The sequence below is a fragment of the Halichoerus grypus genome, chromosome 2 (genome assembly GCF_964656455.1).
Source record: "Halichoerus grypus chromosome 2, mHalGry1.hap1.1, whole genome shotgun sequence".
Taxonomy (NCBI): Eukaryota; Metazoa; Chordata; class Mammalia; order Carnivora; family Phocidae; genus Halichoerus; species Halichoerus grypus.
The window spans coordinates 104,404,035-104,416,624 of NC_135713.1; the positions used below are offsets into that span (position 1 = coordinate 104,404,035).

The window sequence follows — 12,590 nt, forward strand, 5'->3', positions numbered from 1 at the left end:
ATATTTAGGGAATAGTTGTGTTACAGTCAAGTAGGCAAATATTTAGCATTAAAAAAAATTCTTTTTATTCATTTATTTGAAAGCTGTTTACCAAATAAAATAATTCTAAGTAATTCTTTGGAGCTAGACTTTTGATTTCTAAATGGAGTCAGAGTTTGTATTCAGTCTTTTAGAAATATGACTGGCAAAGATTTTTTAGTTTCAAGTTAATTTTTTTGCAGGTGTTCTCATTGCTTACGGCAGGGGGCACAAGGGAGAAATTCCCTTACAAATGCTGTGCCTGTTCTAGGACAGGAACCTTTCATTTCTGCATTATTATTGTGATTGAGAAAGAGCCCAAGGAGGAGCCAAGGCAAACAAAGAGAGGGAATTAAAAGAAATCAAACAGAAAATGTTGCCCAAAGGAAGCAAACATGATAGGAATTGGAGACAAAAGAAATGATCAAGTTCAGACTGATGAAATAAGTTAGTGCCCACTGCAAAGTCTCTATCTTGGGTCTAAATGTTTAAAATTGTAATTTCAAAATGTAAATTATTTTCAATTATTTTCTAGTATTGGGAGATACTGCTGGGAGATAAAATAACATATATTGAGTGTGTTCATTAAACATTACCATGTGCTAGGCTCTTTCAAAAAACAATACCTTTGTTTTTTAACTCCTTACTATTCAGCTCAATACTAAGAACTTATGACTTGCTTATTATGTATGCAAATTCACCATAATGGGAAAGTTGTAAAACTGGTGGAAAGATAAAATGGGCACATTTAGAGGATGTACATTTACTTAAGATGCAAAGTATCTAGAAAAAAAAGGAGTTAACACAGAGCCCACCCAGATGCTACAATAGTTTCCTAAAATCAGAGAGTTCCCCATGGAGACTTTAGCTATGGATGATGTCACTGGTGCAGAGTAAGAATTCCTCCAACACAAAAACTCTGCTTCCTAGTGTTCTGGGCCTGTCTGCTCACCAAATAGAGGTAACTGGGGGAGAATAACCCAGGAACATTCATAAGTATTTGTTGCAAAACAGAATGATGTGATGGTCAGCCTCCCAAGAGCATCCTTCAGCAGGACAGGCTTGTGTTGGAGGTCATTTCTGAAAAGTACTAGAGAAAATAGAGCCTTTACCCTATTACCCACTTGGGCATCCTCAAAGGTAAAATTTAAAGACCTCAGGGCAGGCGTGAGGTATGTAAGGATACAAAAAACAACAAGAGTCAAGTGTGTGTGTATAACATGCATGTAAATATTGTCACTAGGTATGTTTTTTATAGGTAGCCAAAGCTTATAATTTTAAATGCCAGAACTAGAACCATTTTTTCCTGGGTCTCAATCACCATTCTGAAACTATAACTATCACCTCTTCCCAAATCCGTATTACCTATTAAAAACAGGTAATTATTTACTTTGAGGTCAAACATCACACTAGAAATGTTACGATCCCGAAGAGCTCAATTTGTCACTGAAATTAGCCATATTTTAGGAATATAATGTGTGTTTTCTCTATCTTCCCCCATTAACTCCTAAAGTAGCAAGTTAACATCCAAAAACCATTTTTAAAGGACTAGTCAATAGCCTTTCATTATAAAAAATACTCTAACACAGAATAAAACCTGTTTAAAAACTTTTTAAAAACCCAAGCTTCCTTGGGGCACTGGGTGGCTCAGTTGGTTAAGTGTCCAACTCTTGATTTCAGCTCAGGTCATGATCTCAGGGTTGTGAGATCCAGCCCTGTGTTGAGTTTCATGCTGGGCGTTGGGCCTGCTTAACACTGTCTCTCTCCCTCCACTCCCCCACTGCCTAAAAAATAAAATAAAATAAAAACCAAAGCTTCCTTGTCTTATAATAGTATTTATATTTTAACATTCACCACTAATGAGAAGACAGGGGATATAAAACTTATGGGCATTCTTAAAATATCTGAGCTTGTAAACTTTAATTCTTACTTTAGGTATTAATGAAAATAAAAGCAAAAACCATTAAGATTTGTGCTTTTGGTAAAATCAAGGCACTTTAGAGCCCTGCTTATACTTTAATGTTTGTCCTTTTCCCTAATTCCATTAGCACAACACCCCTCCTTCTAAGTAGAACTTTGATTGTTTTAAAGTTACAATACCAATATTCAAATACAAAAAATTGAGGATCTCATGAATGATTTTAACATATCTGTGAACTTATTCAACAGTTAACTTTTCAGTTATCTTGTTTTAATACCTTGATCATGCATAATATGTTATACACATTTTTTCATCAAAAAGTTTTGGTGTTTATAACTTTGGTTGTCTGGCCATCGCATTCTGCTCTAACTTGCAGCATAAATTCTGGGTGAGTTATATAAATTTTTGTCTTAACCTATCTGTCAACCTCCTTTCAGTATATGCAAGTATCTGAATGCATGCGTATATTTCTGTGGGGAGGATTTACAACATCCAGTGGCTTCTTAAAGGAGCATACGATACAAAAGGGGGAACAATTTTAAAAATCACGGAGGTATTTTTTTAAGGCCTTGTAATAAATGCTATTGGTGCCTGCCCAGATCCCCTTTACGGGCTGGTCCACTCACCTGTGAGCTGTTGTCATGTCAATAGAACTCAAGATGCCTTCTTCCCTAAAGGAAAATCCTCAGGGAAATGGGAGCCACCTTGCCTGGGAGGCTGTCTAAATTACTACCCCAAATCCCTGACCCAAGGCAGGGGAGACCTCAACCAATGACTAATTGGCATGTGGTAGACAGGCAAACCTCAGGGTAGGATCAATTCTCTGGTGCAATTTGAGCAAGCCTTATCTTCTTTCCCTCTTTCTTCTCCTCAAAGTTCTCATTAAAAATCATTTGAATAGAAATCCCTGCCTCAGGCTCTGCTTCCAGGGAAACAGAATAAGACTGGAATCTTTGAGTTCTAAGAATGCAGACTCTTAGGATGGATTTCGATAGTTCCCTCATTCATTCTGGATTATTCTGCAGCTAGATAACAGTGAGGATACTATCACTGATGGTAGGTGGAGTTTGATGGTCCCTAGCATATGCAGTAGAATAATTGCTAAGACATTACTTAGTTCACCATGGTGAAGTGGGATGGGATATACCTGAAAAGGGATCTATTACCTGGTTCAATGTCCAGTGGGTTGAGCAATGTGAGGAGAGAACTGTAAGGACTGACATTGGGTCACTCTAAGTGTGATCAATGCTTGAGAGATGACAAAACATTTCTATTAATCAACACTATAAAGCAAAGAGTGAGGACCAGCGGGCCTCCTTGGCAACATTGAAATTCACAGAAGATTGAATTCTCCACCCTGGCAAGTGTTTTACATCAAAGTCAGTGCCCTGATAGGAGTGTGACTGTGAGACATGGGAAGCAGGTATTTGGGTAGATGTACATGAGAACCTTTGAGAAACTTGAACTCCTGGATTCCCTTAAATGCTCTGAATCTGCAGGATTGGCTTACTCTTTGTGTTTGAAGATAAAGGCCCACTTGCTTGAAGACGATGCAGAAACTTCAATGGAGGCAGGTGCCTTATAGAACGCCTACCCTTCTGAGCGTCTGCCCTGTGTTTTATACTGGCCACCAGAAAATAAGATCTCAGCATATCCTAAGTGGGCAAGCACTAGGTATGTTCAAAAGAGCAGAGAAATTACGTGCCAAAAGTGCTGCAGCTCCTAGACAACATATACCACCCCAAAACAGGAGATGCCTGAGAATGAATCCCAATGTTGAATCACGAGGGGAGGATGATCAACTGGCTAGGAGACAGTTTGATGACATGGGAGCACTCCTCTGTGATAAGGATTTAAACCCTTTGCAATAGAGGTAAGTGAGGATTCTAATACATTTCTGGAATGACAGGCACGTACAGATGTTGGAGCTGGGGTGGCCAACTGTAGAGGAAGGAATCAAAAGGCTTAGAGAAGTGGGAACGCTTGAATGGTTCCATTATTTTTTAAAAACGAAAAAGCCATCAACTGAACATATCCTTTGGGAGGGCCCACATCAGAAGCAGGATCAGAAGCAGTGTGCGTTCACAGGAGACAGAGAACAGAATATATATGTGGTCTTGTCTCAGGGCTATGCTAATTCTCTTGTTCTCTGTTCTAATGTAGTTTGAAGGGACCTTAATCATCTGATCATTCTGCTAAATTTCACATTAATCCACTATATCAATGATATGTTAATTAGATCTGATAAACACGAAGCAAGCATGTTAAGATTCATATGCTCCAAAGGGTGAGAGATATACTACACCAAGATTCAGAGGCCTCCCACATTTGCAAAATTTTTAGGGATCTCTCTCATCTTCTGACTCAGGATAAAGCAAAGGAATGGCTTAAGGTGCAACTGATTTACCAGCTTGAGAATCACACCAAGTCAGGACGACATACTGTTCTCAGAATGCAGTTTCTATCCTCAATCAATGGCAGTCGTACTCTCAGTTTCAAAGGGGAAAACCACTTTATTGATACTATAAAAATCTAATAGAAACAGAAAGAAAAAAGGGAAATCTGCTCATAGATGAGGGCAATAGTAAGCAGTGAAGGAGAATAAGCCAGAGTAATGTCAAATCATCAAAGTTACATCAAAGTGTACTTAAAGAATCCAACCTCATCAGCTGGGGAAGCCCTGTGGAGACAGCCAGGCTGGAGTCCTGATTCAGAGGCCTGGGGGGGAGCGTCCTCCCCTCAGGTGAGACTTCCATCTGACCATCCCCATAAGGGCGTATTTATAGGGTAAGTGAAGGGGTCTGAAGTTAAACATTTGTTTGCCTACATGCAGTTTGGAGCGAGCTGCGTTTCTATGTTATCATGTCTTTACATCTTCAAGGAGCCTGGGCTAGGTGTGTTTGCGTTCCCCCCTCCCTGGATTCCATTCTAGGGGGCCAGCCCAGGCGGAAGCCGGAGGGGATGCAAAGCAAAATTTATAGATCTAGGTGTCCAGACCAGAAGGGCAAATTCTGACCTGGAAGCCAGCTTATGTCAACCAATGAGGCTCCCACGGTCACATATGCAGCACAACTCTCACAAACAACATTCTTTAGCCTGCCTGCATACCTGAAGTTTGGGGTGGTCAGTTATGCAGGACACATCCCAGAAACCTCTACCCATACAATATGGTGTTATTTTCCTCTGCCCTATTCTGCTTCTTGTACTCATCTTTTATCTGAGCTCACTCTGTGAATAAATCACTTGAACAGAAATCCCTGTCTCAGGCTCTGCTTTCAGGGCAATGAAACTATACAGTCATTATGTAGTTCCAGCACGACAGGAATCTATGATTGTAGCAGGTGGAGGGAACGCAGAGTTCAGATTAGGTATGCCAGAGATACGGAGGAAGAGTGGATGAGTGAGGTTTGGTGGCTACAGTCTAGATCAATGCATCTCAAGTTTCAATGAGTGAATAGGTCACTTGGGGATTTTTTTAAAATGCAGATTTTCACTTTGCATTTCTCAGAAGTTCCCAGATGACACTTTTATTGTTGATATGCAGACCACAGTTCCAGCAGTAAGGCTCTACACTGGAGTGGTGCAATAAAAATATATGACCTGGGACGCCTGGGTAGCTCAGTCAGTTAAACATCTGCCTTCAGCTCAGGTCATGATCCCAGGGTCCTGGGATCCAGCCCCACATCGGGCTCCTTGCTCAGCGGGGAGCCTGCTTCTCCTTCTCCCCACTGCTCGTGTGTGCTCTCTAATAAATAAATTCTTTTTTTTTTTTTTTTTTTTTTAAGATTTTATTTATTTGACAGAGAGAGACACAGGGAGAGAGGGAACACAAGCAGGGGGAGTGGGAGAGGGAGAAGCAGGCTTCCCGCCAAGCAGAGAGCCCGATGTGGGGCTCGATCCCAGGACCCTGGGACCATGACCTGAGCCGAAGGCAGATGCTTAACGACTGAGCCACCCAGGCGCCCCATAAATAAATTCTTTAAAACAAATAAGTAAAATAAATAAAAATGTAAGACCTATGTGCAATTTATATTTTTTTCTAGCAGCCACATTAATAGATGAAATTAATTTTATAATATATTTTAATTAACTCAATATATCTAAAATACTATCATTTCACCAATCAATATGAAAAGTATTAATAGAATATTTTATATATTTTTGTACTAAGTCTTCAAACTTCAGTTTGTGTTTTATACTTGTAGAACATCTCAGTTCAGATGCTAAATTTTCATTGGAAATATGTATATATTTGCATTCCATATCATCTTCAGTCAAAAGTAGATTCATGTAACTCAAGTTATTCAAAACATACTTAAAAGTTTCCTGATAACTGAATCAAGTATGAGCTTTTAAATGTAGTTTAATTAAAAGGGAATACAATTTAAAATTCGTTCCTCAGTCACACTAGCCACATTTCAAATGCTCAATAGCTACCATATTAAGCTGAGTAACTCAGGCAAAATAGACCAGAAGGATGCTGAATGGAACGTGAGGACAGAGGAACTTGGAAAAGGACTTGAAGAGAATGAAAACACAGGGTTGGCGGAACTATGGTATCCTTTTTTTTCCTACCTTGAGGAATGAGGATTTATCAGGGGGTAAATGACAAGAGTCTGAGTGAATAATGGGAAAAATCCCTGTATTTTTCTGGCCATTTGTGGCTACAATTATTTTAACTTGTTTTGATAGTGCAGAGGCATCAGTATCTGGTTTTCTTTTGCAGCAACATGGACCCAAGACTTGCTATTATTTTTACTTAACAAAATATTAGATGTCAAATATTTCAATGTTTAAAATAAACGTGGCCCTGAGGGAAGAGGTGCTACCCATGATGGGACCTGCACAATTCCCCATCTGTCTTTTTAGAGATAGGTACCTTTTGACTCTAGACTCTGGCTACGAAGATAAATTGGCTTGTATTTGAGATGGTTACCTCTTTGTGCCCACTATCAACAGGTTTGGGTGACTTTATTGTGATACTTTGCCTAATTCTCTGGCACCTGATTTGGTTCCCTATCGACCCAGCCATTCATTCCATAGACCCCCAGTGTGGGTCTCATTCCTCTAGAAAAGTTCTGTCTTCCTCTCTTCCTACCTCTCTCCTTACTTCTTGGTGGGGACACAGTCGGAACCAGCTCTCTTACCTCACTCTCTTCAGCTCAGACTCTCAGTGTGAGCTGGGTCTAATTTTCTGCTGTCCCTTCTGAATTGCTGACCCAACATGGTGGCTACCTATTGAGCTGGTGAAGCTTTGCTGCCCCCTTCTGGTTTCAAGCCACAATAAATATTGGCTTCATGAATTCTCGAATTGTATTTTAATTATATGCTTTCCCAACTGCTAGTGTATAATGAAAAGCTGCATAAAAACTTTTCACTGTAGTGAATAAAATAGACAAAAATCTATGTCCTCATAGAGTAGTCAGGGGGAGACTGACAAGAAATACATAAAGTATGTGGGAAATCAGGAGTTTTACAAAAACAAAGCCGAGAAGGGAGATAGGGAGTGAGTGAGGCATTTGAATTTTAGATAAGGCCAAGGAGGTTCTCCTTGAGACCTAAGGGACATGAGGGAAGTAGTGAAGAACAAAAAAACAGCGAGGCGGAAAGCTGTTTGGTATGTTTGAATAACATTAAGGAAGATGGTGGGGCTGAAGCATTAGAGCAGAGAGAATGATGGAGAGTAGAAGGACATAGTTCAGAGAGCTAAGTGTGGTAGCACAGGAAGGAGATTACATAGGGCCGGGGAGTACTATATATATATATATATATATATATATATATATATATATATATGTAATTTATATGTATAAAATATACACACTACTCTGAATCAGACTGAAAGATAATGGAGAGTTTTGAATAGAAGGGAGCCATGACATGGCATAATTAAATAGATCACTCTGAGGATTATCTGATGAACAGACTGCAGGGGTGGCAAGGGACAGGGAGGTGGCGGAATAACACTGACTTGGACCAGCATGGTAGAGTGGAGATAGTGTGATGTGGTCAAATTCTGGGTGTGTGCTGAAGGTAGAAAATTTGCTGATGGATTTAATTATGGGTGTGAATGAGAAGGCTCAATGATGATCAGATGGCTGAGCAAACAAATGGTTGCAGTTGCCATTTACTGAGATGGAGAAATCTGGGGAAGAGCAGGTTGGAGGGATACAGATAGAGAAGAAAATAGAAGTAGTTATTTGGGAGTGTTCTGGTTGAGGTGCCTATTGGACATATACCAAATTGGAGATCAGAATAGAAATCTAAGGTAGTGATATAATTTTTGGAAGATATAGCCTATAGATAGATGGTATTTAGAGCTATAACTCCATATGAGAACAAATTAAGAACATTAATTCAATGTGGCAGAAGTTGGTGCTAAAACTGAATTGTCACTTGCAAGGTGAACATGGCTCCGACTTCAGTGGTGCAGCTTTATTTTAGATTTAAATGCCTATTTTGTTACTGGACGTAGGACTTTATTCTCCTATCATTTTTCTTTATTTGAACTTTTATGAAACCAGAATTCACATAACTCACTTTGTCTGGTCTTCGCATGGCATGACTCTATGAATTAACTGTACCTCTGACTTTATTCCTTTAATTCATTGTAATTCAGGTATTGGCTAGCAGTTCTGGGACTGTGAACACAGGTACAAATACTGGCAGCATTAGGCAGTGCCTATCATGCTTGGTCCATTCCCACATCCTCTTGTTCAACTAGAAAATTTCCGTATGTCCTCGAAGACTCAGTTTGTACGTCAGGCCTTCTGGAAGTCCTTGATGTGACTGGTCAGTACTTAGTGCTCCCTTTTTTTGTGTTTTCACCCTGCCTCTTTTTACCTCTCTTACAGCCCTTGTCATATACTTTGAAGTTCACACATCACTGGTGAGAGAAATTTAAAAAACCTTGAACAAATGGAGGGTTATACTGTGTTCATGAGATGGAATATGCCATTTCTCTCCCAATCCCAATCTCCCAATATAGTTTTATGCAATCTCTATCAATATTTTTTATAAGTTTACAAATGGATTCTAAAATCTATATGGAAATGCAAAGATACTAGAATAGCCCAAGAAACTTTGAAAAAGATGAACAAATTTGAAGATTAATACCGCCTGACTTCAAGACTTACTACGAAGTTACAATAAGCAAGCCAGTGTGATATGGCCACAAACCAGTCAATAAGGCAGAACAGGGATTCCACAGCAGGTCCACGCTAGAATGAATAACTAATTTTCAGTGATACAAAGGCAATTCAGTGGAGCAAAGATTATATTGTCAACAATTGTTACTAGAAGAATTGGAAAGTCATATGAAAGAAATGAGCTTTGATTCTTACCTTGCATCATATAAATGTATAGCCGGAAACTCATAAAACAGGCAAAAAACTTTGTGACCTTGGATTAGTGCAAAGCGTTCTCATATACACCACCAAAAGTATGATCAATATGAAAATACAGATAGAATTTTATCAAAGTTAAGAACTTCTGCTCTTCAAAGGCACTATTAAGAGAGTGAAAATACAAGCCACAGACTGGGAGAAAATATTTTAAGTTTCGTATCTGAAACTTGTATCCATGGTAAGTAAGGAACTCTCAAAACTTAGTAATAATAAAAACATGCAACAAAAAAAATGGACAAAATATTTGAACAGATGTTTTGGTAAAGAAGATATACAAATGTCGGACAAATGAAAAGATGTTCAATATTATTCATCATGGGAGAAATATAATCACAACTATGAGATAGCACTAGTGTTGTATGCCTTCTTAATGAAAGAGCACCAAATAACAAGCATAAAAATCAGAGCACTGTTTGAAAACTATTAAGGTATGCAATATATCAAATGAATACTAAAGGATAAAGATTAAGATGGACCATTCAAAAATAAAAATTTCAGTAATGGTGAACTATTTTAGTATTATAGAGCATTTATGACATTATCTAACTGCTGTTAATAGAAGTCTTTAACAGGTCAATATGCTTTCTTCATATTGCATCATTAAAAGATGGATTGGAAGGATTTGCCTTTTTTGTAGGATGATCTATCTGTTATCATCAATTTTACAAACTGGATATAAAATTATATTCAAAGAGGCACTTGGGGATGTTTTCCTCCATCATGTTGATCAAGAAATTCTTCAGAAATTCATGGATATCTGTAGAAGAGTAATAGGAGGTACTAAGCAATCAATACAAAATCAACTTGAGATAACAGGATGCCAAATAAAACTTAATAACCATTAAGGAATTGTAAGACCTTTCGTCTCAGCACTACCATTAATAATTGACTATCTGATCTCATTGCCGAACACATCAAAGAAATGAATGTACCGTTGGCCTTCACTGTCCTTGGGTTTAGCACAGTCTGTCACTATCTCCAAAGGCAGTCATCAATTTTCCCAGTGTTTTTTTCTCTATTGTTTTATTGTTATTTTTGTTAATAGCAGCAAGATACCTTTGGTAGTTTTTATTTAAAGATAATACTTCGGCTATGAGTTGAAGCATTTTTGAAAGTACTCTTATGTTGCTACCTTCAATCTTCATTAAATATATTTGCATATTAAAGGATGTACAGTGTTTAAAAATATCCTGGGATTTTAGAATGGCATTAATTTCTAATATGCTCTTCCAGAAATACATCACATGTACTAATCTTGGGCTGGGAAAATAGAATCTACTTGCCTATGCAGAGACAAATGAAGCCTAAATTTCGCTTTGGGAGTCTTCTGGAAACTTGGATGCAGACAGCATTCTTTTTGTGGAGGATTACTTCCAACACTCCAGCCTTTGGGTGCATTTAAGGATTTGAAGGAGCTGAATCTGGACCTCTCTCAGGACACAGTAAGAGAATGCTGAGGAGGCAGCTAAGATGCAACACCAGGTGTTTTCATGGGCGGGCTTTGCTAATGTAATCCTGGGGCATTTTGAACAAGTCCGTTGAAAGGGTTCTGGAGCATTGTTGTGGCCAGCACAGCACAGTTCTATGGTGAACTCCCTTTGGAAGAATTTCACTGAGCTGTGTGCCTGTGTGGAGGGAAGTGGAAGCTGTTCTGGGGAAGGAGAGAGTCAGAACTGTTGTTGCTGGAAGCTGTTGGACCTCTTAAGTTACCGTCATGGAGTCAATAGCCATGGGAGCTGCTGCCCAGAGTTTCTCACAGGTCTCCACAGGGCGCTCTGCTCGGGATAAGGCTTGTTATTCTGTCATTACAGACTAAATAAGCAGAGAGTAACTGTTCATGGCCCAAATCTGCTCTGTTTGGCTATGCATCCTTGGGATGTTTTGTTACGTGGCAAGAATAACTGGAATAGTAGTGGACATACTGTCTTGTCTGAGAAAATATCCTGTTTCTTTGACTTCTCCTCCAGTACAACCAGGATGCTACCTTTGGACACTTTAACCAGTATAAGGGTGGGATATGGCTTAGATTGGGCCAATCATATTCCTATGTTACCTTTGCTAAAGTGATTGGACCAAGAGATGGCACATGACCTGACCAAGGACAGTGTGGGTCCATTCCTACACATTTGATTAGAGCTAGAGGAGAAAACCCTTTTTCCTATTAGGTTAGCAACTAGCCTGTGGCCATGTTCCCACAGTATGCAGAAAGCCTTCCTGCAGTAGGTCAGAATGAAGTTGCACAAAGAAGAGCTCAGATCAGAGAAGAAGGGAGAGGGAACTGATTGTGCTTGGGCCTCTGGTTCCAGTCTCCAACGGCACTGGAGTTTCCCTGGTCCTGCAGCTTTTTCAAATTTTAGAGCGATGATAAGGTTAATATCATTTGTTTATAACCTAGCTGAAAATGTTAATGTGATTAACACCTAATTATGTGGAGGACAGAAAAATCAAAACCTATAACAACATTGGATACTACTTAATTCCCAATACATAATTAATAAGAAATAAAAAATTAACAAAGAAATATGATAGTCTTAAACAATCAATTTAAAAGGAGTGAAATTGAGCAAAAAAAAAAAGTTGCTATTATGTAAAGTCTTATTACAACATTTTTTGATGTTGCTTTCGGAGAGAAAATGACCCAGTAATACTACATAGACTCTGGACGTTGTTTACTATTTGTGTGGTACTTTAAAATTTGTCTCACCATGGGAATCTTAGCTAATAAGATGGTGAAGAAGGATATTGAGATGTTTGGTAAAGGGAAAATAACAGTTGGATTATGTTTCAGATGAAGAATCATTTAGAAGGATGTCTCAAAATTGAGTTTTAAATATTTCAAAATTCAAGAATTTTAGCAAATCACATAATTTTGTCTTGGTATTTCACTGACGACCCTCCTTCATAACATGTGTGTTTAATATGATGGTCCAGCCTCTTTTTGTCAGTCATGAATAACATCCTGGTCTTAACTCTTAACTACTTTCCAGGACTCTCTTAGACTGCTCTCTCCTTATTTGTACCCACACATATATTTAAGGAGTAAAAAGTGATGTAACAAAAATGTTAGCAAAATACAATTAAGAAGCCTAATTGTAGGATTGTAGAAGTTTGTTAACTGGAGGAGATGTTAGAGCTCATCTGGTTCAATGGCTGTTATTTTATAGGTAAGGGATTGAAATGCAAGGAGATTAATTTGCAGCTCAAGGTTATGTTTGCTACTAAGAAAAAAAATGCTCCCCAACTAA

General features: G+C 38.6%; 1 long non-coding RNA gene across 1 annotated transcript in view; it reads right to left on the bottom strand.

Moving 5' to 3' along the window:
* Window positions 1-9,016: 9,016 nt before the first annotated feature.
* Window positions 9,017-12,590, bottom strand: part of LOC144380978 (uncharacterized) — a 47,419-nt gene continuing 43,845 nt past the window's right edge. The window contains exon 3 of the long non-coding RNA XR_013445353.1: window positions 9,017-10,102. This is a non-coding gene — a long non-coding RNA (uncharacterized LOC144380978). The remainder of the gene's footprint in view (window positions 10,103-12,590) is intronic.